Genomic DNA, 25,931 nt, shown 5'->3' on the forward strand with positions numbered 1-25,931 from the left:
TGTAAAGCTCTGTCACAAATTTCGATCCTCAGAGCCCGGCACACTGAAAAATCTATGTTGGGAAGAGATAAGAGCACAAATGGCCCAAGAAGTACCTACATCATGGGGAGCCTATTTGATTAAATCTCTGGTGGAACTTGACATCCAAGGAGTATGGGAGAATATGGCAGAAAAGACAATATTCAACAAAGCCATGAATGTGTCCAGAAGAAAGAAGAAATCGCTCCTGGAAGACAAAAACATTTTGTCTAAACGACGTCACGCATGGACAGTAATAAACTCCTATACCCATACAAGGCCACAAGCCTACCTAGCAGCCCACTTTAGCTCCGAGATAAAAAAGAGCTTCATCCACTATCAATTGAGAATCCACGACTCGAAGGACTTAATGCCGTCATGGAAACACAATAATTAAGAGGCGAACTGTCGTTTAGGTCATTCTAACAAAACATTAACCCATTTGTTGTGTGTATGCTCAGCTGTAAAGGCCCTAAGGAAATCCTTTTCAAAATTGATCTTTAAAGAGTTAAATATTCGAACATGCAGGCAAGGCGTGATTAAATGATGGAGGGCTCATCAATTATTCTGTCTTGTCGGGGTGTAAAATATTTTACACAGATTAAGTAATACCTCCGACAAGCAGATCAAGCAAATAAAAGCACTGGTTTAAAAAATCTGAGTATAGGTGGTCCGAAAAGTATAGGCTATTTAGCACTAAGCACTCAAAAGGCTCTACTACCCTAGGCACATCAGCACTTTAAACGTATGATTGGTTTTAAATTAACATCTTTTCATGTACCCTTGCAGTTTGTGCATCACCAAATAAGAGATAGTTTTGCGGGTTGTGATAATAATTTTTATCATGTTACTTCAAAATAGAAAGAGATTTGTTTTAGGCATACCATCTTGTATTTATTTATTTAGCCTTAACACGTGCCATTGATTTTATTTTACATGACCTCACGGTTTTTACTGTGAAATTTGATTTATGCAATTTGTAAAGATTTTAATTAATCATGCAATAAAGAATAAACTGAACTGTACTTACCTGTATACTTTTGCCTTCATAAAATGTTGTTGGTACTCAATATTTGGTCTACGATATTACACGTGCCATTGATTTTATTTTACATGAACCCACGGTTTTTATTGGGAAATTTGTTTTATGCAATTTGTAAAGATTGTAATTAATCTTGCAATAAAGAATAAACTGCAACTATACTTACCTATATACTTTTGACTTCATAATATTTTGTTGGTACTCAATATTCGGTCTACGATATTTCTGTAGCACAATATATTTTTTCTCCAGAGCCTGACATAGAAGAGCACCAGTCATCTCAAGCATGGACTATGGAAGACGTTTTAACTGGTCTTTCATACAACGTTCTCTTTGATATGGAATACAAACAGATCTAACCACTCACACCGATCTTTACATACCTAAGTTGTCTTCCCATAGAACGCTGTCTGACATATAACACTAAATGAATAAAATATAAAGAGCTCCAGATGAACCCTTTGGAAGGCCTTTCTTAAAAACGTCAGATCTATGGTGAAAGAAGTGCTCTAAGAGGCCAAGCTCCACTAAAGCTCCCTGCAGGCATTCAGGTTTGTAAAAAACTGACCCCTTAAACGTTCTTTTTCAGGAAATGCAACTAGGATATAGAATGTTCTTCTGACGTTCATCTAAATAGCAACTTTGTTTTTCACCTTCTAGAGAGAGCGGAAACTATATATTCTCAAATACATCACATATATATTTCTTCACAATCTAAAAATTGCCTTTTTTGTCGAGGGTCATTATTTTTCCCACTCATCAGAAAATGTATTGCTAGCCCCCCTATAACAATGCAAATTTGGTATTATGCTGAACTCTGTGATTATCATGGTGGGAGTAATGCACGCTGTCGCCCTCTGCTGGGGACTTTACTGTGATATATCGAAAAATAACAATAAAGACAGGACCGCTAAAAGCATCTCCCGTTCTGTATCCTGGTAAGGCACACCTTCCTCACCCAAAGGGGAGATTCACCACCGTTAACCCTTAGATCCTGGGTGATACTGAGCAATGTGAAAGTTTCCTGTGGAGTCTTAACTCGTGATATTATCGAGTGCGTGGAACTTAGTGTACACTTTGCATATTTCAGTTCACTGGCGTTTACTTCTTTTTGTTTCCATCTTTTACTCATCAAATGTACTGGTTTCTTGTTTTTCCCGTCTCTTATCTGCGGCTGTACTGCACATGTTGGGTGACAGCATTCCTTTTGAGGTCTGGCTTTAGCTAAAAGACCTTTTGATTTTACTAAAATTATGCGTATAATATATTGTGGTATTTCAGCTAACCTTCTTCAACCATTGCTCTTGTATTGTGCCAGTCACGTTTTTCCTCCACCCAATGCAGCATACAGCCTAGGGCACTGCAGCCGTTGACTAACTTCACTGTGCGTGACAGCATTCTGTCCTTTCACAAGAAGCTCATCCAAAAATGCCCCGATTACTTACCGGTAAACTTCATTACTCCGAGTATAGTCTTCCTTGCCACTTATAGAGGTCAGTTGGTGATGGGTCGGCCATCTTGGGAAGGGATGGGAGGCATGGGAGGCTGACTTTTTGCTTTGGAGGGTTCTGGTGTGGAGCTGAAGCTCACTTTGTAAATCATGTGGCGAGGAAGACTAACGAGGAGGTAATGACGTAATTCCCTTCAAGTGCTCGGTTCTACTAGTGCAATATTTGCTTTAGAGGCAAACAAAATCTTTTGCTTTTAACCACTGTTGTTTTTTGATTGACTGCTTTCCCATCAATAAAGTTGTGCAAAACCAGTGACAAAATAAAACAAGCAATAACAAAATCAAGGCTGGCATCCAATGCTTGTTATGGGCTCCCTCCTGCTAATCCACCCCTTGACGGATTACTTCTACTTCCTTGCTCTTTAATTCTGTTTTTGCCAATGTCTTTTTCTCACTTTGTCTCATGTATTATTAAATCTGGAATTAGCTAAGATCTTTTAATTTTATTTAAATGATATGCATAATATACTAACTTGGATTGGCTTGCTGCTAGTCCTCTTTTTCCATTGCTCTGTTACTGTGTCATTCACATTCGTTTTACGCCCACTGCAATATTCATTATGGGCAGAGGCGCTGAAATTATGCTATTGTGCGCCTGCTGCATTTTTTCTTAATGATAGATTTGCATAATCCATCATCTGCTGCATAATCTGCAGATTTTTTGTTAACGTTTTGTTTCTTGCTCAAACGGTTCAAAATATTACAAAGAATGCAGTGACACGTGTTGCTGCGTTGTGGTTAGCCCTTAGCAAAGGTTGATTGGATCACCTTACTGTTGCTTATTGCTATGTCAGGGTGTTAATGAGGTGCAACCAATGCCCAGTGTAAAAAAGACAAAATAATGTAGCAATTCTATTGCAAAATGTTCTGCATTATGTGGCATAATTAGCCTTTTCTTGACGCATAATTTATTCAACCATGCCTCATATTTTGGCGCTCCGTGCCGCATAATCCAGGAACACTGATCATGGGGCAATGGGTCAGCTCATTTCAGCCACTGTCGAGTTTCACTGTAATGGCATCCTACCCTTTCATAAGCAGCATATCCATACATGAAGTAATTCCCGTCGATGCCACAGACTGCTTTAGCAATGGGTGCTTTTTGTGACCAAAATATTATGGGTTTTAGCCGTGTTCTTGTTTTTAGTTTGACAAGCTCCGCTCGTTCCTCGACAACGTTTTGCAAAGCCCACAACAAAACAAGCATTTACAAAGCCAAACGGATGGCAGCCAATTTCAGAACTATTTTCTTTTGCCAATGCAAGTTGTATTTCGTGGAGGCACGTTGGTCCTGCTGGGCCACTGGGTGAAGACGGTGACAGTCTTCGTGCCACGCTGTGTGTTAGGAGGCAGCAACAGACTGGTGCATGAGGCGAGATGTGCTGGAGAGGCAGCGGTCAGCTACCCTTTCATTTCCAGACTAATTTTAGCTCGTGTCCGCTGTGCCGCCCTGTTATTATCTGCCTGTATGGGATGGCTGGGAAGTATACCGCACGAGGGTCTCCACACAGGGGCGTAACACATGCCCTGGAGTGCAGGGGGTGGGCGGGGGACCCTTCGAGAGTCCCCCATAGGTGGCGAAGGGTGCATCGTGGATGGTACAAAGATATTTGAGTAAGCCAGGTAGTGAAACCGTGGTCTCATGCGACTGAATTTACCCAGCTCTTCCGGCCTTTCAGAGACAACCTTGACAGGTGACTGATTCCAAACGGGTCCCCACAGTACCGAACTCTGCGACTAGCCTGTGACAGGCAGCCGGGCAGACTGCACTAGTCCAGCCCGTTCCCTTTCAGAGGTTGGTCTTTCTCACGCCCCCGTGCTCCCTGCGGTTGGAGACGAGTCGAGCGGCCTCTCAGGTTTGTCTCTGCTCCACCCTGCGTGCCAGGAGCGGGTGCGGCAGCCGCCAGTGATGAATGCTCATCCACCCTCCAGGGAGCCAGGACTACAATCCCCAGAGTGCCACGCGGGACGGGCGTGTATTCACTACAACTATTTCTCTTCCTGCTGAAGTCCGGCTGGCTGACAAGGAAGGTGCAGGGGAGTCGAGGGCGCCAAACCACCTAACACCGGCGAAGTGATTCATCTCTGTGCCGCACAGCATCCGCAAACACCGGTAAGACAGCAGGGACTGAAATCGGTCTGAAAAATGCATAAGAATGCATGATTCGCATCCTGGTGAAATAGAAGGATTAATGTGCCTCAGGCAAATATTTGCTCGTAAGTTGCAGGTCACGAGCTAAAGTGCCTCAACACCTGGCTGGTCATATACCATGCGATCTGACATCTGAAGTTCGTAGGGCCACATTCTGCCCTGATATCCAAGTGGGTTAATGCGCTTACAAGTTTAGACCTGAAGGACACATGTGGCAATCGCGGAAAGAGTGTTCATTGGGTCCATGCACCCACGGATGGTCCTACACAGAGCTTGCCTGCCACAAGCTTTGGTGCTGTTGCGTTGACTTAGGTTTGCAAGGTTGATATAGCGAAGATCGCCTTTTATGGGCAGAGGTTTCACAGATGTTGCACTTTGGTAGAACTCTCGATAAATACAAGTTCTTTCCGCAAGTTGACATAGGTAGGCATCTATACTTTCCCTGGTCACAAAGATCAACAATGAAATTTATAACCTCATTGTGACACCTGGACATTTTGAACTGGTGAGTTGGGAATACTTTATTTTCATTCTATGTATCGCTCCATCACAATTTGTATGTTTTTAACCCCTTAGCTGCTAGGCCTTTCCCCCTTCTGTGCTAAGCCTGTTTTTTTGGCTATTTAGGGTAGTTTGAGCTTCGGCCCGGTAACTTTTTGTCCACATAAGGTATCCACGCCAAATTTGGGTCCTTTTCTGCCAACATCTTGGGGATTCTAAAGGTTCCCACGGTTAGTGGATTCCCCTGGAGGGAACTCAGAAATTAGACAAAATACAGCTGAATTTTGTTTTTGGGGAAAATGGGGAAAAAATGCTGCAAATGAAAGAGTCTGGTTTTTCCCTGCAAATGGTATCACCAAAGAGTTTGTGGTGCTGAAATCACAATATTCCCAGCTTTCAGGGACTGACAGACTTGTTTCAGAAAAGCAACATTTTTACACAGTTTTGCATTTTACTGGAACATAGCCTATTTTTGCTCTTTTTTGTGCTTTCAATGTTCTTCAAGTTAATAGTAGAAATGGGTATGAAAGCAATAATGGGTTCTGGAAAGCTATACATTTTAGAAAAGCAGACAAAACTCTGAATTCAGCAAGGGGTCATTTGTGTAGATCCTTCAAGGTTTCTTTATAGAAACTAACAGTTGAAAATTGGAACAATTGAAAATAAGTTGAAAAAAGCAGCCATTTGTGCCAATGTTTTTGCTTGTAACTTCTAAGTATGACAGATTTTTTTAAGCAATATTCTGTCCATCTGCTGGACCTTTCCGGTTGCCGGATGTGAGAAGAAAAGGAATCGCCATCAGAACGCCCGTAGTCTGACGGCACCTCCTGTCGAAATCGCCGCCTGGGCTGCATGTCAAATTAAACGCGGAGGCGTACTGTGAGCTACATATTGCCACGGCCCCCTGGTCCATTGAATGAAGACCGATGCGATTATTCATTAGACGGAACATTCTTTAGCAGGCAGAACACGACTGTTTACCCTAATCTGCCTACAGACTACGCTTCCCACCCGCCTAAACATCTATATAGGATCTCATGAAGGCGCCGAAAATGTGCTAAATATCAAAAAAAGATTGGTCGCCATCATAACTATAGCACTCTACGCTCCGCGTTGTATCTGAACGCCAGAGTGCCTGGATATCTGAAGTTTTAATTTTACTGTTCAGCACAACCCCTCCTTCCTTTTCTTTGCCCTGACGAAGGTGCGCCCTATCTTGGGGCCTGGCACCGAAACGCGCGTCGGCGTTGAAACCATCAACCCTGAACATCTCTCCATCCATCTCTGGCCTATGGCTGAGATAAAGATTCAGGATGATCTCAGAGCAAATTGTCTTTAATCGTATCTGAGTAGAATGAATGAATGAGTTTTGTTTGAGCATGATTGGGTGCGATGTTTGAAATTGTCTAAGTGTGAATGCTGGAAGGGATGATGGGTTGTGTATATATATGTTTTTATCTTAACAATATGAAAACTGTCTAAAAAATGACTTTGTGTAAATGTGCTATATATAGAGATCTATGAAATAAATAAGAATAAAATGAATTTTTTCTATCATATTGCCTCTGTCCAAACTGTATCTGACCTTGATTTATTGGTGAGTGATTAAATGGGTGACTAGTGAAAATTCCGGACTCGAACTGAGCCGATATTTGATCCTACATGGGCAGATCTACCTTCTCTTTTATGTAATTTGACTGTGGGGATATATAGGACTTGTCGGTTCACCAAGAAACTGACGAACCAAGAGCCAATAACTGAGCAGCGTTTTGCAATGTTTTTTTTATTGTGTACCGGGTATAGAGCAATTAATTTGGGAAAATATATACAATGAAAAATCGGGATGAAAGAGACCTATTTATTTCTGAAATTAGAACAAAATATAGACTTTAGAAAGAGTAGCTATTTGCACATTTGCAAAATTGTGAGTACCCATACCAGCATGAGAATTAGAGGTCATTTTTCAAAGTGACTTCTTTTTTACACATTGTCTTTCATTTGGAAGGCAGAAATGCATCAAAAGTCAACAGGTAATAACAGTTGCTCTACAATAATTCTGTGTTACCCTAAGTCTCCTGATAAAAATGGTACCTCACTTGTGTGGGTAGGCCTAGTGCCCACAACAGTAAACAGTTCAAAATGCAACATGGACATACCATATTTCTACAGTAAAAATTGACCCTTTTTTCCAAAGTGCCTAGCTGTAGATTTTGAACCCTAGCTCTGCCGGTACCTCGGGAAACCTAGCAAACCTATACGTTTTTTTAAACTAGTCACGCAGGGGAATCCAGGATGGGGTGAGTTGTCTGGCTATCACTAGGTTCTGTTACCAAGAATCCCTTGCAAATCTCAAACTTTGTAAAAAAAATAAATAAACATTTTCCTCACATTTTTGTGATGGAAAGTTCTGGAATCTGTGTGGATCCACAAAATTCCACCCACCCCACATTCCACACACCTAATTTTTACAGTGAAAACTGACCCTTTTAAGGTTGAGCCTAGAGCAGGGCGCATCCGCTGCTTTCTCAACTTTTAGTGAGGGGCTTCAGAAAGCTCCCCAAGTTCATCACACGCTCGTGCGTGTGTTTTTTTTCCCCTCACAGGCTAATGGACTTTGCGTGCGTCTTTCAAATAAAGACAGCACGCAATTGGGCAAAGGCGGGTGCATGTTCCACCTTTGCTCTGCCCCCGGCCTATTGCTTGCGGTTACCCGCACAGGCCACATCTGTTTTCAATTATCTTGCCCAGACACGGGCGCAATAATTGAAAACAGATTGCTCACTGTGGCGCGTGTGCGCGCACCACTCCCGGGCTTGTCTCTGATGCTGCAGTAAGCAAGGAACTGCTAGTGCAATGGGGTGGAAATGGGCTGGACAAGGGTGGTATGTTAATTTAAACATTAAAGAAATCAAGAAACATCAGGAGAACAATATGAAAGTTATTAAATGGCTAAAGGTTACTTTGAAGAAAGACAGATGTGCAAAGGGACTCAGTGGCCGCACCATGATGCTGTCTTTTACGTGTCTTGAGCGCATGCATTTACTCGAAAATCTCTGAGTTAGTGCATGGACTGCAGACAGCAGAAACACTGGACTATAATTGATTTATTGTGTTTACCAGCCCTCCCTTCAGCAAAACATGCACTTATTTTGCGATTTTTCAAGTTAATGGATGTGTCGAAGATGCGAAAAAAGAAAGCACAGACGATCGTCGTTGGGGCCATACAGAAAGGGGATTGTGATACGGGTCCAGGGCTTAAACCCCACAACTGGAGTGCAAATAGAGACATAAGTTACTTTTATTGTTAAATATCTCAAAATGAAAAAAGTATAAGATACTCTACTGCACAACTTGTTGTCAAGAGTTCACAACATGGCAAAGTTTTGCATCACCATTTGACCGCCTATTCACCTGGAGTTTAGACGTGAACTCACAACACATAAGAGAACCATCAGAGAAAGTGAAATGTATTACAAAAAGGATCACTTCTGCCTGGGCTGGTTATCTTGGAGGAAGAGAAGGTTCAGCCCCGACATCAGGGATGCTGTACACAAGGTCTAATCAAAGGCTCCAGAGGGGGGATGGCTGGACACCTCAAACATAGCCTCTATTTGTAAAGCCACCTTGAACCAACATCAAACAGTAAACCATTCCCTCCTTAAAAACACTCAAACTCACTCCTAGACACACATGCTGGGCTAACCCTGCTGAGATCTCAGTAAGTTAGGAAGCATCTGTGCAGCTTTTACAGCGCAGGTGATGGCAACAGGATGAAAAGCCTCCCTAAGGGGGCGTAAAGGGCGCATGTGCCCTCCTAATTGCCAGATACAATTAAATGTATCAGTGGGTTGTGACAGCAATAAGATGACCGCAAGCTGATGATGATCAGCCAACGAGCTCGCGATCTTAAGGACTAATCATCACAAATCTGGCTGCAAGTGTAATTTTTACTCAGTCTCTTTCCCAGTAATCATCAGCTTGCGGTCATCTTATTCCCTGTCCTGGAAGACCCTGTAGAAAACCGCTCTTGTTTTTAGCCCAGGACCGCTGACTGCAATCAATCAATCAATCAATCAATCAATCAATGCATTTATAGAGCGCACTACTTACCCGTGAGGGTCTCAAAGCGCTGGGGGGGGGGGGTGCTACTGCTCGAAGAGCCAGGTCTTGAGGATTTTTCTGAAGGTGAGCAGGTCCTGGGTCTGCCACAGGTGGGTGGGGAGGGTCTTGGCAGCGAGGATGTTCCAGGTCTTTGCAGCGAGGAAGGAGAAGGATCTTCCGGCGGTCGTTCGTTGGATGCGGGAAACAGTGGCGAGGGCGAGGCTGGCGGAGCGGAGCTGGCGGGTGTGGGTGTAGAAACTGAGTCGGCTGTTGAGGTAGGCTGGTCCGGTGTTGTGGAGGGCTTTGTGTGCGTGGGTGAGTAGTTTGAAGGTGATCCTCTTTTCGATGGGGAGCCAGTGTAGGTCTCTCAGGTGGGAGGTGATGTGGCTGCGCCGGGGGATGTTGAGGACCAGCCGGGCGTGGGCTTTTTCAATGCTTTGCAGTCATCGAAGGTGTTTGGCCTGGATGCCTGCATAGAGTGCGTTGCCATAGTCTAGCCTGCTGCTGACGAGGGACTGGGTGACTGTTCTTCTTGTTTCGGTGGGGATCCACTTGTAGATCCTGCGGAGCATACGGAGGGTATTGTAGCAGGAGGAGGTGATGGCGTTGACCTGCTTCGACATGGAGAGGGAGGAGTCAAGGATGAAACCCAGGTTGCGTGTGTGCTCGGTGGGTGTCGGTGCTGTTCCAAGCGTGGTTGGCCACCAGGAGTCTTCCCAAGCTGAGGGGGTGGAACCGAGGATGAGGACCTCTGTCTTGTCCGAGTTCAGCTTCAGTCAGCTGTTCCTCATCCAATCTGCGACGGCCTTCATTCCATGAAGTCCATGTGGTCTGTGTGGCTGTCTGGTGTTCGTTCATGGAGCCATTTCTTCTCCAGTTTCCAGCAGGTGCGTTTTAAGGTCTGGAGTTCTTCGGTGAACCAGGTGGCTTTCTTGCTGGTGCGGTTGTCTGCGGGTTTCTTGAGTGGGGCGAGGGTGTTGGCGCAGCCGTCGATCCAATGTCTGAAGTTGCGGGCGGCGGCGTCTGGGTTGGTGGGTTGGTTCAGGGTGAGGGTGGCGGCCAGCTGGCCCTCGTGACTTTGCTCCAGCAGTGATGGGGCAGTTGTTGGGTGCGGTGGTGCGTTGTGGCCTTCTTGTAGGTGAAGTGGATGCAGCGGTGGTCAGTCCAGTGAAGTTTGGTGGTGTTGTTGAAGGAGACGTGGTTGCTAGCGGAGAAGATGGGGTCAAGCGTATGGCCGAAGGCGTGGGTAGGGTCGGTGACGAGCTGTCTAAGGCTGAGGTTGGCGAGGTTGTCGATCAGGGTGGCGGAGTTGGCGTCGTCGGTGTTCTCGAAGTGAAAGTTCAGGTCCCCGAGGAGGATGTAGTCCGTGGAGGTGAGTGTGTGGGTGCTGGCGAGATCGATGATGGCGTCGCTGAACTGTGGCCGTGGTCCGGGGGTCTGTAGACGAGGGTTCCCCTGAGGGTGGTGTTGGGGTCAGTGTGTATCCGGAAGTGCAGGTGTTCGGCGGTGCTGAGGGTGTGGTCTGAGTGGGTGGAGACCTCGAGGGTGGACTTGTGGACGATGGCGATTCCTCCTCCAATTCCATTGGTGCGGTCTCTGTGGGCGATCTTGTAGCCATCCGGAATGGCAATGGCGATGTCGGAAGCCGAGGAGTCGTTCCACCAGGTATCAGTCAGGAAGGGGACGTCTGGGGCGAAGGTGTCTAGCAGGTCCCAAAGCTTGACGGCGTGTTCGCGGGCGGATCAGGTGTTGAGGAGTAAGCAGCGGAGGTGGTTGGGTACGGTCCTAGGTGGTTTGTCGCATGCGAAGCTACAGGTGCGGCAGGAGAAGGGTCCGTGGGTGCGTTTCGGGGCGGCCTGGAAAGAGATGTGCAAGCTTCTGCCACACAAAACACAAAGGTTATAGGCAGCACAGTAGATGCCTTCCTCACAAAACACAGGGAGCAGGGGGCATTGTAAGCCTCAGCTCTAAACAGATATAACACCCATACCAGGGATTATAGTAGCTGCAAAGTATGTCTATGTCATATGAAACACGAACATGGGCAGCAGTGATGGCATAGGTGTTGCCTAGTTAACTGGTTATACTATTTCATCTGTGATACCTTCCGACAGTTTCTCATTGTTTTTTAGCCAGAAGGACTTTGCAGACTGAGATGTTTAACTCAATTCTAGCTTAGAAAGGTAAAAACAAAAAGTAACCTGGTGCTACTTCAGAAAGGAAAGTTCAAAACTCCTGAGTTCCAGAAAGCACGGTTATTCAGAAGGTAGCACGAGGTGGAATTTGAGCAGGAACAATGGTGCAGTAAGATACCATAGTGTCCCAATGTACGCAAAACAATGAGCCTCTTACCTCGTTTAATAAAAAAATTTAACTGCAATTGGGTGCAACATGTCCCTGCATCCTGTGTGGTGGTGCACCTGCTGCACAGTTGATTGCTAAGCTCAGGTTTCTAAAATCTGTCAGTAGCCCTGTTAGTAGCTTTATATACCTAGATTTCTGGGGAAGATTAAATACAGTATTGAAGTGTTATACATTTATATTCATAATATTGAGAGCTAAGTAGCTTTTCTCATAATACAAACCAGCACCACGTTTCTAGTACTTTGCCTTTTGACTCCCAGCATATGTAAAAGAAAGGCAACATACACTTAACCTTTTACAGGATTGGTATAAACTCTTGGAAACAGTTTAGCCAGAGGCCTCTTAGATACCATGCACAGGACAGACAGACAGAGAGAGAGAGGGAGAGAGAGAGAGAGAGAGAGAGAGAGAGAGAGAGAGAGAGACAGAGAGAGAGAGACAGACAGAGAGACAGAGAGAGAGAGACAGACAGACAGACAGACAGAGACACACACACACACACACACACACTCACTCTCTCACACTCACTCTCACTCTCACTCTTTGTCCTTCTCTAAACAGTTATCAGGTCACAGGCACTGCGCATGCCAATGTATGACTACTGTGGAACAAAATTACTTGAGTATCACACTATGTGTGTAGACCAGCCTTCTTTAACATGGAGCTTTTGAGCTAATGTTAGCTCTCCAGCTACCGGGACGTCAATCAATCAATCAAGGTTTATAGAGCTCACTACTCACCTGTGAGGGTCTCAAGGCAACAGGGGTGTGGGTATGAGCAGATCTGTTGGTCATTTGAAGAGCTAGGTCTTGAGGTCTTTCCTAAACTCGTGTAGTGTCGGGCCTCAGCGGTTGTGAAGGGAGAGTTTGTTCCAGGTCTTGGCTGCGACCTAGGAGAAAAATCTACCACCTGCTCTGGCCATGTGGAAACGAGGGACGGTAGCTAGGGTAAGGTCGGCTGAGCAGAGGTTTCTCTTGGGGGCTTGGAAGGAGATTCATTTGTTGAGGTATTGGGGTCCGGTGTTGTGGAGGGCTTTGTAGGCGTGTGCAAGCAGTTTGAAGATTATTCTTTATTTGACGGGGAACCAGTGGAGGTCGCAGAGGAGTTGGGTGAAGTGATCATGTCGTGGGATGTTGAGGATAAGTCTGGCTGCGGCCTTCTGGATGTCTGGAGTTTGCAGAGGAGTTTTTTGTTGATTCCGGCATAGAGATTTTTCTGTGGTCCAGTTTGCTGCTGATGAGTCCGTGGGTGAAAGTCTTCCTTGAGTCGGGGGGGAGGGGGGGCGGGGGTGATCCACTTGAAAGTCTTGTGAAGTATGCTGAGGGTAATGAAGCATGTGGAGGACACAGCGTTGATCTGGCTGTTCATGGTGTGTGAAGAGTTGAGTATGCTGCAGAGGTTGCGTGCGTGATCCGTTGGTGTGGGTGGGTTTCCGAGGGCGGGTGGCCACCAGGTGTTGTCCCACATAGAGGGGTGGAGCCGAGGATGAGGACTTCTGTTTTCTCTGAGTTGAGCTTCAGACAGCTGTTGCTCATCCAGGTTGCAAAGTCTTTCATCCATTCTTGGAAATTACTCCTGGTGATGTCAGGTTCCTTGGTGAGGGTGGGAATGAGCTTTGTGTCATCCGCATAGGAGACGATGTTGAGTCCGTGGTTTCTGATGATGGTTGCGAGGGGGGCTATGTAGATGTTAAAGAGTGTGATCTCTGTCAGTTCTGAGAGGAATGCTTGAAGTCTTATTCTCTGTGTTCTGCCTGAAAGGAGAGACCATATCCAGTTTAAGGCTGTTCCTTGGATGCCGGCGTCGTGGATCCTGGTGGCTAGTGTGCGGTGGGAGACGGTGTCCAAGGCTGTTGAGAGATCCAGGCTGTGTGGTCTTGGTGAGGAGGGTGCGGATGTTGTCGGTGGCGGCTACGAGGGTGGTCTTGGTGCTGTGGTTCCTGCGGAATCCGTATTGAGAGGTGTCTAGGATGCTGTTGGTTTCTATGAAGTGTTCTAGCTAGGTGTGGACAGCCTTTTTGATGACTTTGGTGGCAAAAGGGAGCAATGAGATGGGCCTGAAGTTCTTGAGATCCGTTGGGTCTACGGAGGGCTTATTTAGGGGGGGTTTACTTCAGCGCGTCTCCAGACGTTGGGGAATGTGGCGGTCTCGAGGGAGCAGTTGATAGTTCGATGTAGCTCGGGTGCGATGGCAGTGGCAGCCCGTGGAATATGTTGGGTGGGCAGGGGTCAATAGGTGCTCCAGAGTGGATGCTCTTCATTGTCTTTGCAGTGTCTTCCGTGGTGAGAGCGGTCCAGGTGAGGAGGGTCTGTTGGATGGCATCCCTGGGGGTAGGAGTTGAGGTGGTGCCATGGTCTTGGTTGTCAAAGTTGTCATAGAGCTACTTGATCTTGAGGTGAAAGAAGGAGCTGAGTTTGTTGCAGAGGTCTTGGGAGGGAGGGACATCGGTTGTTTTAGTGTTGGGTCTGGCAAATTCTTGCATTATGAAGAGTTCCTTGGAATTGTTGGTGTTGGAGAGGATTCTGTCTTGGATGAAGTTTCTCTTTGTTGATTTGATGAGTTGGTGGTGTTCCGTAACGGAGTAGGCAGAGTGTGCTTCTGGGGTTTTGCTGTTTCTCCAGGTCTTTTCCAGTCATCGGCAGGAGCGCTGGATTCACAGAGGTTTGTGGTGAAGCAGTTGGCTTTCTTGTCCTGTCGTCTCGTGGTGTTCTGGAGGGGGGCGAGCGTTGGAACAGTTGACAATCCGTTGGTCAAGGTTGCTTGCCTCTGTGTTGGCATCTGCCGTAGACGGGGGAGGAGTGAAGGTGAGGGCGGAGGTGAGGTGTTCTTCGGAGACTTTGCCCCAGCTTTTGCATGGGATGGCTTCTGCATGGGGGTGCAGCGTGCACTTGTGTGCAGTAGGTTTCGAGAAGGTGAAATGGATGCAGTGGTGGTCTGTCCAAAGCGGTTCCATGGTGTGGTTGAAGCAAATGTTGTTTCGTTCGGCGGAAATGGGGTTGAGTGTGTGTCCTACTGTGTGAGTGAGGGTGGAGACCAGTTGCTTCAGTCCTATGTTGGTGAGGTTCTCCAGGAGGGCAGTGGTGTTAGTCTTGCTGTGGTTGTCTAGGTGGAAGTTCAGGTCTCCAAATAGTATGTAGTCAGTATATGCGACTGCATGGGGTGCAATGTGGTCTGCAATGACGTTGGTGAAGAGGGTGCGGGGTCCAGGAGGTCTGTAGGCGAGTGTTTCATGAAGTGTTGTTCTGGGTTTCGGCTTGATATGGAAATGGATGTGTTGCACAAGGGGCGAGGCGTCGTCCGAGTTGGTGGTTGTTAGTCGGAGGGAACTTTTGTGGATGATGGCGAGGCCTCCTTCTGGGCGGTTGGGGCAGTCTGTCCTCAGGATCTTGTATCTGTCAGTGATTGCTGTTGCGATGTTGGGTGCAGAGCTGGCGTTCGTCCAGGTCTCTGTGAGGAAGGCAACATCAGGTGAGTGAGTGTCAAGGAGTCTCAGATTTCTACGGGATGTCTGTGCAGGGAGTGTTCGCTGAGAAGGATGCCGTTCAGTGGCTTGTGTGCAGTGGCATCTGCTGAGTTGGGGTAGCTGCCTGGGTCCAGAAGTGGGTAAAGGTGCGGCGGCAGTGCCGGCAGGCGATCTGGCTCTGGGTGTTGCTCGGTGTTGAGAGCTGGCAGTTGTTGCATCCAGGGTTGAGTGCGTGCAGAGAGCTGGGGTCGTATCGGCGGGCAGTCAGGGGACCAGGGTCCCTAGCGCTCGTCGTGGTGGGGTGGCGGACGGGCATGATGTGCCTTTGGCCAGCGGTGCGGCCGCACAGCGGCTGCCATTAATTAGGGGGAGGGGGAGCAGCTTGGAGGTGGGAACAGGAGTGACAGCGGCAGAGAGCAAACAGAAAAGGCATACAGAGAAGGCAAAAAAAAAACAGGCAAACAGAAAAAGTCAGACATAAAAAAGGCTCTTCCACTAGACCACCAGGGATGAGGCACAGGCAGGAGCCAGCGGATGGAGGAGGGCATCAAACACCTACCTGAATTTCATGCTGGCACTAAGGGCAGCGCCTTACTTGTGGAGGTGCGTGGGGGGAAGAACAGTGACTCAGACCAGGAGGTCAGAGGTCTTGCTTTCCTTGGCGCGCTGCGGCCGCCATTAAGTAGGGGTCGGCGGAGGGTGAGCAGCTGGGTAGCACCAGTGGGAAGAACACGCTGGGTGGGAGGGGCTGCGGGGGCAGCAGCGGCAGGGAGCAAACAAAACGAAAAACAGAAAAGGCAGACGGAGAAGGCAACCAAAGAAGGCAACCAAAGAAGGCAACCAAAGAAGGCAACCAAAGAAGGCAAGCAAAGAAGGTAACCAAAGAAGGCAACCAAAGAAGGCAAACAAATAAAGGCAAGCAAATAAAGGCAAGCAAATAAAGGCAAGCAAATAAAGGCAAACAAATAAAGGCAAACAAATAAAGGCAAACAAATAAAGGCAAACACAAAAAGGCAAACACAAAAAGGCAAACACAAAAAAGGGAAATTCAAAAAGGCAAACACAGAAAAGGCACAACCTAGAAAAGACAAACAGAAAAGGATGAAACACACAGAGTGGACTAGCAGAAGATCAGGCTCTTACAATAGACCACCAGGGTTGAGGCTCAGGCAGGAGCCTGCGGGTGGAGCAGGACCTCGAACACCTACCTGAAGCTCATGCTGGCGCTAAGAGCACAGCCTTCATGGTGGAGCTGCATGGGGGAGAGCAATGACTCCGACCAGGAGGTCAGGGGTCTTGGCTTGCAGCGGCCGCCATTAGGTAAGGGTCTGGGGAGGGGGAGAAGCTGGGAGACGGGAGCAGGAGCGACACGCTGGGGGGGAGGGGCCGCATGGGCAGCAGCAGTGGGGAGCAAACAGAAAAGGCCAACGGAAAAAGGCCAACAAAAAAGGATGGCACGCACAGAGTGGTTTAGCAGAAGATCAGGCTCTTCCACTAGACCACTGGGGATGAGACACAGGCAGGAGCCTGCAGGTGGAGGAGGGCATCAAACACCTACCCGAAGCTCAATCTGGTGCTAAGGGCAGAGCCTTAATGGTGGTGCTGCACGGGAGAGAGCAGTCACTCCGACCAGGGAAGTAGCTCTTCTGTGCACATCACAGTCTACTAAATTAGAAGCTTAAGCTTGGGTGAATAATATAAGTATATTAAAATTTTTACTGTGTATTTGGTAGGAAAAAATATGTATTTTGGAGGAAGTGGCATGAATTTAAAAATACATTTAAAGAGTGATAAATCATGTGGTGTTGCGGAGACATTACTACTATTACCTTGATGTATGGACATTTACTTCTTTGGCTGTTATTATCCAATTAGAATAATTCCACATTGACGCTGCCTTTTTTTACATTATTGTTGGGAACAATGATGCAATGAGGTGACCACTTCTGACAATATTGCAGAGGGTGCCCACTAATGTAAGCTATTACAAAGCTAATAATATTAGTAGCTCAGGGTGACTTTCATTCAATATAAGTAGTTCTTATTACAGGAAAGGTCGGAGACCTATCTAGACAAATTATTGGGGCTCTACCTCAGAGACCTGTCCCCTCCCTCCCACCTCCCTTTCTGTGAGCGGTTGTGGTCAGCAGAGAAGGGGGCCCATGCAGCTCTTCCTTCTTGAGCAGCTCGAGCCTTGCTGCAGAGCTTTTAAAATACGTATGAATGCATGTATGTATAAAATGTTTATAAAGCGCACTATCGCTCTAAAAGAGCATCTTGGCGCTGTTCTGAGGGGAGGAAAATAACTCGAGAATGCTATGAACAAATGCGGGAATCAGATATGCGAGAGGCACAGGGAATCCGGGGCATGTACTTTATGCTGGCCAGAGGTGCAGGCTACATGACAGGGGTCGCAAGCTGTAGTCCAGAGGTCCCATCTGCGACCCTTGGTGACCTCTAAATGACATCTATGCAAACCCCTACCACTTATAAGGTAGAACTTCTGACGGCTCTACATTTTTAAGATTCGAGTGACCAGAAGTGGCTCTTTACCTTCTGCCACTAGAGCCAATGGGATGTATTACATTACAACGCATCCTTTTACCACGCATGCCTTTACAACGCGGTTTTTACAACGAAAACCTTTACAACGCATAGGGCTTTGGGGTGCTGGATAGTGAATAGTTTAATTTACTATTCCAACTCCAGTCCCCGTGGACACTAGGGAAGGTCTTGGATAGTAAATGAAACTTATTCCCTATCCTAAAGCGCCCCCCAGCGCAATGCGTTGTAATGGTTTGCGTTGTAAAAGTTGCGTCATAAAGGCACTGCGTGGTAAAAGTTGCGTTGTAAAGGATGTTTCCCAAGCCAATGGCAGCTCTGAGCAATAGCTGGCAAACTATGCTTCTTAGAATGAATGAACAGTCAACTTGTAAAGCGCAAACATTGCCCAAAGGCGTCATGGCGCCGATAGCGGAAGCCAGGTCAGGATAAGGTAGAAGTCAATACTTTGAAGATTTAAAGGCCAAAAGCCAGGTCTTTAAAGATTTACGAAATAGGGGATGTGACGCTAGACAAGAAATGGATATAGGAAGGGTGTTCCAAAGTTTAGATTGCCTTTCCGAACCTAGGTATTACCAGCCAGTACTTGTTGGTAGAATGCAGCTGTCTGGCAGGGACATTGCCCTGGAACAGGTCTTTAAGGCTTCTGGGCCAAGGTAAAAAAAGTGCCTTTTGAACAATACATAGGGCCTTAAACAAAATGCGCTTTCCGACAGAAAGCCAGTGCAGATTTCGAATGGCAGGGGATATCAAATGAAATTTCAGATCTAAAATCAGTCTTGCTGCAGCATTCTGACCAAGTTGCAACTTATGAATGGATCCCTTGTGAATGTCTAAATAAAAGGCATTACAATAATCCAATCTGAACAGAATCAGGGCAACCGCTGCGTGTTTTCACGATGGAAGGGATAAAAAAGGAAAGATCTTCCTCAAGATCCTAATAACCCAGAAACAGGATGATGGCACATGGCATTAGTTTTGTACATAATGATTCACTATGCCTTCAAGTCCCATGATTCCTTAGGCGAACATTCATCTGCAGGACGTTTTACAGTACGTGGCTTAACCTAAATACCAAATGGACCTGGTGGGGGTGGACTGGGCTGGAAGAGATTAAATTCCATCTATGACAAAGAAAAAAGATTCATCCCACACCCATTCTTGAAGGACAAATGGTAACATGTCACCCATTCCTAGTGAGTGATTGAGGGTTTGACAAAGGACACTAATACGGTATACAGACTAATTACCTACATCAGGACAGGGGTACAGGAGACACTAAATTTATTTGTGGCTCACAGGCATCCTTTGGGAGAGATGAGCCAGAGGTCTGGCTTAGCTCTGAGAGCCTAAAGCGCGAGCCTAAACATCAAAAGATATGAATTGAGCATCAAATATCATTAACAATTATGAAAAAGGCTTGATAATGGAAAGAATATATTTTTGAACATTTCTCTGTGTCTCAGATAAGTACTTATGCATATCACTGAATCGAGTGACAATTATTGAAAGCAATTTGAAAGTGATTTTTTAAAGCTTGAAACATTCACGAATTACCCCAACCGTTACCAGGTCACCACGAGTTACTAAAATGTGTCAGTTTGTCATTTTCTCAATTTATGTAGCATATGCTTTTATTAAATGTGAAGCCAGAATATTTTATATTAGCCATATATAAGTGAGGTTTTTGCATATCCTGTACTGAATTATTTCAATATACTGTCAAACAGGATGGTTAAGGAAATTTGTACATTGTAAAGCAGTAGATCACACAATTTGGTCAAGTCGTGGAGCCAGGTTTTGAGACCAGGATCGCATGTTGTGCAGTTCAAAGGCTTCAGGGTTACATCATTCTGTTTTGTGTTTAACACCAAAGTACAGTGCTTTGTGTTCAGTTCTTCAATTAGTGTTTAGTATATAGAGTTGAATAATTAAACTTATTGCACCTTAAATCAAACTTACACTAAACATATATACACATGTGCGGAGTCATACGATTTAAAGATGTACTTTTCTATTTTGAATGTTTCGGCAGCCACTGAAAATCAAACCCAGTAACTGGACATGCCTGTCTGAAATCATGACACACTTCACAAATGTCTCCTTGAAGAGGTGCAACCGAAGGAGAAAACTTAGTTGAGACTCCGAGACCTATTCGATTTTTCTAATTATTTAACTTTGGCCATTAAGGTGTTCTGCCTCGCCTAAAGTTGGTCTTCTTATCAAGTTAGCTGAGACAGCAGTAACATTAACATAAAAAAGCATCCCCTGCCTTTCCTTATTCTGCTGGTTAGCCTGGCTTGATAAACAGAACGACTTTGGTCAACACCACAACAACTACAGTGAACACATTAGTAAAACATAGAGGTCATGGAGCTCCCACAGAAATTGCTCCATAGGTTACTTCTCTTCAAAGAGACAGAAAATGTGCAGCCTGTCTTTAGAGAGACATGGTATATATGCCACTGTTTAATCCCCAGTGTCCATGTTAAAATAGAGGAGTGGGGGGATATTGTTGCCCGTGTTCTCCCCACTCAAAAATCGGGTGGGGGGGATGGAATAAATCCCCATCCGCCACCAATCGCCCACGGTTTCTACGCTCATGCACCAGGATTTGTGGTGGTTCACATAAGGGGGTGAGCATGTATACTTGGTGGCCAGATGTGGACAATGGAGGTCATTTGCCACTGCAGCGCTCCATTTGGAAAAAGTACTAATGAGAGTGACCTTGAGTTTTGGAAGGCAGGAGGTTGAAGTATACAAAATGAAATTGCCTAGGTCCCCGAGGAGGGATTTCTACTGCAGGGGGCTGAGGTGACTGAATATGAATAGGATGAGTGTAGATGGTTACTACGTGACAGTCACAGGGGTCTTCATGGCTTGTGGCAGAAGAGCATGCTGGTGAGGTATGAAGGATAAAGCCTTTGGTTCGCAGGGATGTTAAGGGTCAGACGCTTGTTTATTCTTATGTTTTTGTACACAACAATCCATCCTCATGGCACACCTTTCACCACTATTCCTGTGTCTGAATGGACCAACTGGTCAACCACTACCTCAAAATCACTGTGTTTGTCACTATCGGAGCTGCCTCTCATTGATATGTAACTCACTGTTACCTCCACACCATTGCTTTGTTTGTATGTCATTTGCTTCCCTAATCCTCTTCCCGAAGATCTACACCTTTCCTTTACCCTTACCCTGTTTTAACACTACACTGATTCCTTTCAGTAATGCTAACCCTCAATTTATGCATTTACTCTGACCTTCACTCTAAACCTACCCCATATCCTAACACTAACCATAAACCTATCCTCTCTATGAACACTAATCATAAATCTATCCCTGATCATAAAACTAAACATAAACCTAACCCTGATCCTACCCACCTAATCCTATCCTTTACTCATAAGTTCATGTCTTATAGCCCCAAAACGATCCCTTATTTCCTTTACTCTTTCCGTAACCCCAAACCTGATTACCCAATTTACCTTAATATGTTAGGTTGAGATAATGACGAGGCAGAGCCACTGAGCTAGACGTGACTGACAGGGTGAAGTCAAAGAGCTGGGTATTAGTCAAGGTAGAGTACCAGGGCTCAGCGTGATGATACCAATGACTTGGTTTAGGGGTATCAAAGTATACCAAAATACATTTAGTAATACATGTTTGCTGATTACTAGCTAGTTGAAGAAGTCCTTAGCCATTTGAAGGGCAATTTTGGGGGGTGGGCAAACCGTTCTTGTATTCAGTCTAGGGTAGCTTGATGTGGTGGAGATGAAGCTTTCTTGGTGCCTGACAGAAGTGAAAAGAGGTTGAAGATTTATACCAGAGGGGGATCACGCTTAGGTCATGGTAAACACTGGGGTCAGGGAGTGTGCATGGGGCAGTGGGTGCAGGAAAGTAGGGTATCAGTCTTGGAGGAGTTCAACATTAGTGAATGAAAAGCCGTCAAATCAGGAACTGCGTAGGCTCGAAGGTGGGGGAGGATGGAAAAGTGAAAAAGATTAGAGTATTGTCGGCATGTAGGTGACAGGAAAAGCTAAATGAAGAAATTATGTGACTGAGAATGGGGATTTGGGGGGGTGGCCGACCAGCGGGAGGCTCGCCCCCCCGGGGAATATTGGGGCACCGGGGGAGGGGGGGGGTAGGAAGATGTCACTCGGGTCTCGCCGTAGCTGGCGTTTTTGGGCTAGTTTGGGCTGGTTGGGGGGTTTTGGGCTGCATTTGGGCTGGTTAGGTATTTAACCGGCCATTTCGTGTCACTGCACGCGGTTTGGGTGCAGTGACACAGCAGCCAGGGTCGTCAGTTTTTTGTGTCCCTCCCTCCCTCCCTTTATTTTGCTGTCCTTTCTGGGTGGGGGTGGGGTGTTGGTGTTGGTCCTGGTTATGAGGTGCTTTGTTGGGTGAGGGTGCACTGGTTTAGGGTCCAAGTTGTGTTGTCGCTGGAACAGGTGTGTTGCTGGAGGCGCTTTCCTAAGGAGATAGGGTGGTTTTGCGGGAGGCCTGGGACTGTATGGTAGACGGGGGTGAGGTCATGGAGGTCACTGTGGCAGTCAGTAGAGGGGTAGGTTGTGAGCGGACGTGTGGTATGACAGTGCAATGTTGGGATTAAACTTTAGGGGTGGGGGTGCGGGGTTTGTTAGGAAGTTGTTATTTAGTGAGCAGTAGTTTTGTTCGGCACAGGCTAGGCGGGAAATGTTTTAAGTGCACCTGATTCCAATAAAAAGCGGCCTTTTTCACACACAATTGGGGTCTGTGTCAATGCTTCCTCCCCCCCTCACCTACTGGTGTGCCCCAAAAGAGGTTAGAAGAGAATTGTCATAGATGATGCGCAAAAGCTATCAAATGGGACATATCAAAGTTGGTGGAATGAAGGGCCCAGAAGCTAGTCTGAAGAGGCTTAATTAGATTGAGTGCTGATAGGTGGAACATAAGGCAGCAGAATGCAGGACATTTGCCAGTGTTGGAGAGAAAAAAAGTTGAGAGGTGTTGGTAGGTAAAGGGGAAGAAGGGAGCTGACATGAGTTTCTTTAACAGTGGTGTCGAATCATGGACGGTATATGCTAAATAGTAGGGAATGATGATTAATCTCAGGTGAGGCAGAAGAGAATATTGAGAAGCTGCAAGCATTGTGAAGTGATGAAATATTGGTGGTGAGGTCCAATGTGAAATTTGATGTGTGCTCGGTTTGAGTTTTCCTCTAATTGAGGAGCAAGTGCATTTTTATTTTGACATGGATAGCCGGGGTTATACAATATTAGTAGCATGGAAGTGATTGTGTGTGCAGAGCTAGGGTAAAAGGCCATCAGAAAAATGTTATTGCATCTCATAAAAGTTTAAATAAAGGAGAGAGTCTATGTAATTATGATTTTGACTAAGGTGTGACAGGATGGACTTGGTTGTCTAGTTTCATTGGCTAATGGTGAAGGTTGGAGCAGTTTTAATCTGGGGTGCTTGATTATGGTCATGTTAATGATGGGCATGATGGGATTGACATGCAGTGTTGGAGATGAAAGCTCATGATTAGAGTGGGTAGATTGACATATGTGTGGGTGGGGCAGGAGTGAGTTCCTATGAGGGATTATTATTTGTGAATTTGGATATAGTTTGCGTGCTGTTCTTTAATTTGCAGGTCGAGAGTTAGGTACTAATTGTGATTTGGGAGACAGAGTGAGGAGGCAAGTCTAGGATGGTATCTAGACCATCAAAAGAAAGTTCCTGCATCACTTGAGGGCTAATAAATCATAAGGATGCGAGCCTAAAAAGAGACAAGCACAGAAATGGAGATGTGTTGTAGGGAGCAGTGGGGGCGGTCAAGTGGTTTGTACATGATTTCTTAAGGAGGAGCCCAATCCTATCACTCTTGTTTTAAAAGCCTGTTAAATAAATAAATTATGTGTGGTGTACCAGTATCTTTGCGATCTATCCAGGTTTCTGTGAAATGTTTTGTTAGAGCGTGGAGTCAGAGTGTCTTTGGCAAATGTTGTCTTGTTATGGATAGATGTGGATATATTGAGGTGGGGATGTTGTCTGGATACTTGTCTGCTGAATATTGGCATAGATGTGAGGTCAGATTGTTGGAGGACTACGAGCAGATGCTGTGGTCAATGATGATGAGATGTCAAGAGGAGGGAGTGGAATAATGTGAATTCCTGTAGAAGAAACAGGGGTTTAGACTATTGTGAGAAATAATCTGCAGGCTTAGTCTGACCATTCCGGATCTAAGGACCCAAGCCCAAAGCAGGCTGATCATAGAACTGCACCCATAGGTGACTGATATATGTTTGCAGACCCCTCCGTTTGGGCAACTCTAGACCATATAGAACATCACCTTACTTCCAGAAGGTGTCTCTGAGCCGGTCATTTTTTTAACCCAAAGGCTCACCTCCTATCAGCGATCACACACCAGCACTACCTACCAGGACTCCTCAACGGAGAGGTCCTGTCTGCTTAAAGTGGCAGCCCCATGAGTAGAAGTGACCCCCAGTTTGGCCGCTCCTCACTACTCTAAAGCCATAGCTTATCATCTGACTAGCCAGATTAACCTACATTTTTGAGACAAGAGCCTGATCAAACTCCGACTATATTCCAGAACAATCCCTGCTCAAACACCGAGGATAATTGTTAACCCTACCCTCAACCCACTCTAGGTGGGTCTGTTCTACCCATCCCCCCTCCCGTCTACTCCCTTTTAGAGACTTGATCCCCTCTGCGCACTCCACCCTCACCATGGCACCCGACTCAACAACCCCCCCAAACCAATCCCTACCTGCACATCTGATATCCCACAGCCCTAACTCATTCACCATTAACTTCCCCCCACATCTCTCTGCAAAAATGAGACGTAGCTTCAAACAGAAACTAATCCGACAACACAGAGAAACCCTATTCACAGACATCTACCACTCCTCCTCTAAAGGTCTGATTAAGATGGACCTTATTTTCCACACGGAGAGGCCAGAAGACTGGATCTCCATGCTCAGAACACATCTTCACATAGCCAAAACCACATCCACACTACACAGCTGCAAACTAACAACCCTGCTCCCTAACCGCATGTCTAGAAGAGGGACCACTTCCATGACCGTCTACACTAACGGCACGGTCCTCATTCAGGCAAGTAATGAGAACCTTGAAATATTTGACTCCCTCTTCCCCTCACTTCGATCTGCTCTCCCCCTCCTGCCCCGCTCCTTCTCAACACAACTCCTGCCTACCACTACACTCAACCCTGAAGCTTTAGACCCCCTCCTCCCCCAACACCGATTGGCTCTCCCCCACATACCTCGCTCTGCCTTTGCCCCTCTCCCACCTTCAACATCTCAGCATCAAAAAGTAACTCAATCCACACCTCCCCTTCCCCCCACCGCACAGCTCCCACGAGTATTCACCCAACACGAAGTCCCTACCAATCATGCGCCACAGCTCCCCAAAGTTAGCACAACCTCACCACTCTACCGGACTCACTCATCGCAACCTCTAGAAGGCGCCCAACAGACAGCGACCACTAATCTCACTATTTACCCCACAGATCTCCCTCCTAGGATCCCAAAAAGAGACATCCTGTCATACACTATAAATAAGAGACAACACTGCTTCAACCCGACCTCTACCTCACAAGATGAATCCCCCCAAGTCGCCCTCAACCCCTCCCTCGACTCAATGGCGCAGCGACTTGCGGCACTCGAAGACCAAATAGACTCGATCTACCAGGGTCTAACCGAAATACTCTCCAACCTAACCAAGGCCCGCAGATACCACCAAGCTCCCCCCTGGGTTCCCCCCACCGCCAACGACCAGAAGAGCCCAGCCCGATCCCTAGAAACCCCTGCAACATATCCTCAGAGTCCCCCAAGAAGGGGCTCCAAACCCTGGCCTCCAACAGCCCTGACAGCAAGACCCAACAGAACAGAAGCAACCATGTCCGATATGGAAGCAGCCGCTCTAGCCTCCTCCTACGATACGCCACCCTCCGACTCACCTAAATCCAAAATACAAGTGATCAGAGGTCTCCGACAAGACCTTCCTGTCACAAAACACCCGAGACCGCCCGTCCTGACCACCATACCTAGGGCACCCAAGGAAAAGAACGCCAGCAACAAAAAGCCTTTCACCAATTGCCTACTCATCAACTGCAGGTCGGCCTCCCTGCATGCAACCGAACTAGCAGAGGCCATCCTCTCCCATGACATCGACATTGCCTTCCTCACGGAGACCT

The 25,931-nt window shown here is 46.4% G+C and overlaps 1 protein-coding gene across 2 annotated transcripts in view; it reads left to right on the top strand.

Annotated features, from left to right (window-relative positions):
• Positions 1-4,555: 4,555 nt before the first annotated feature.
• LOC144823871 (cytosolic 5'-nucleotidase 1A-like) overlaps positions 4,556-25,931 on the top strand; it is a 114,641-nt gene continuing 93,265 nt past the window's right edge. Inside the window, exon 1 of one of the 2 annotated variants that reach the window (XM_078682753.1) lies at positions 4,556-4,683. The gene's annotated coding sequence lies outside the window, so the exon portion shown is untranslated. The remainder of the gene's footprint in view (positions 4,684-25,931) is intronic. The other variant, XM_078682754.1, reaches the window with a different exon arrangement.

Source organism: Lissotriton helveticus, chromosome 3_1 (assembly GCF_964261635.1).
Source record: "Lissotriton helveticus chromosome 3_1, aLisHel1.1, whole genome shotgun sequence".
NCBI classification, from domain to species: Eukaryota; Metazoa; Chordata; class Amphibia; order Caudata; family Salamandridae; genus Lissotriton; species Lissotriton helveticus.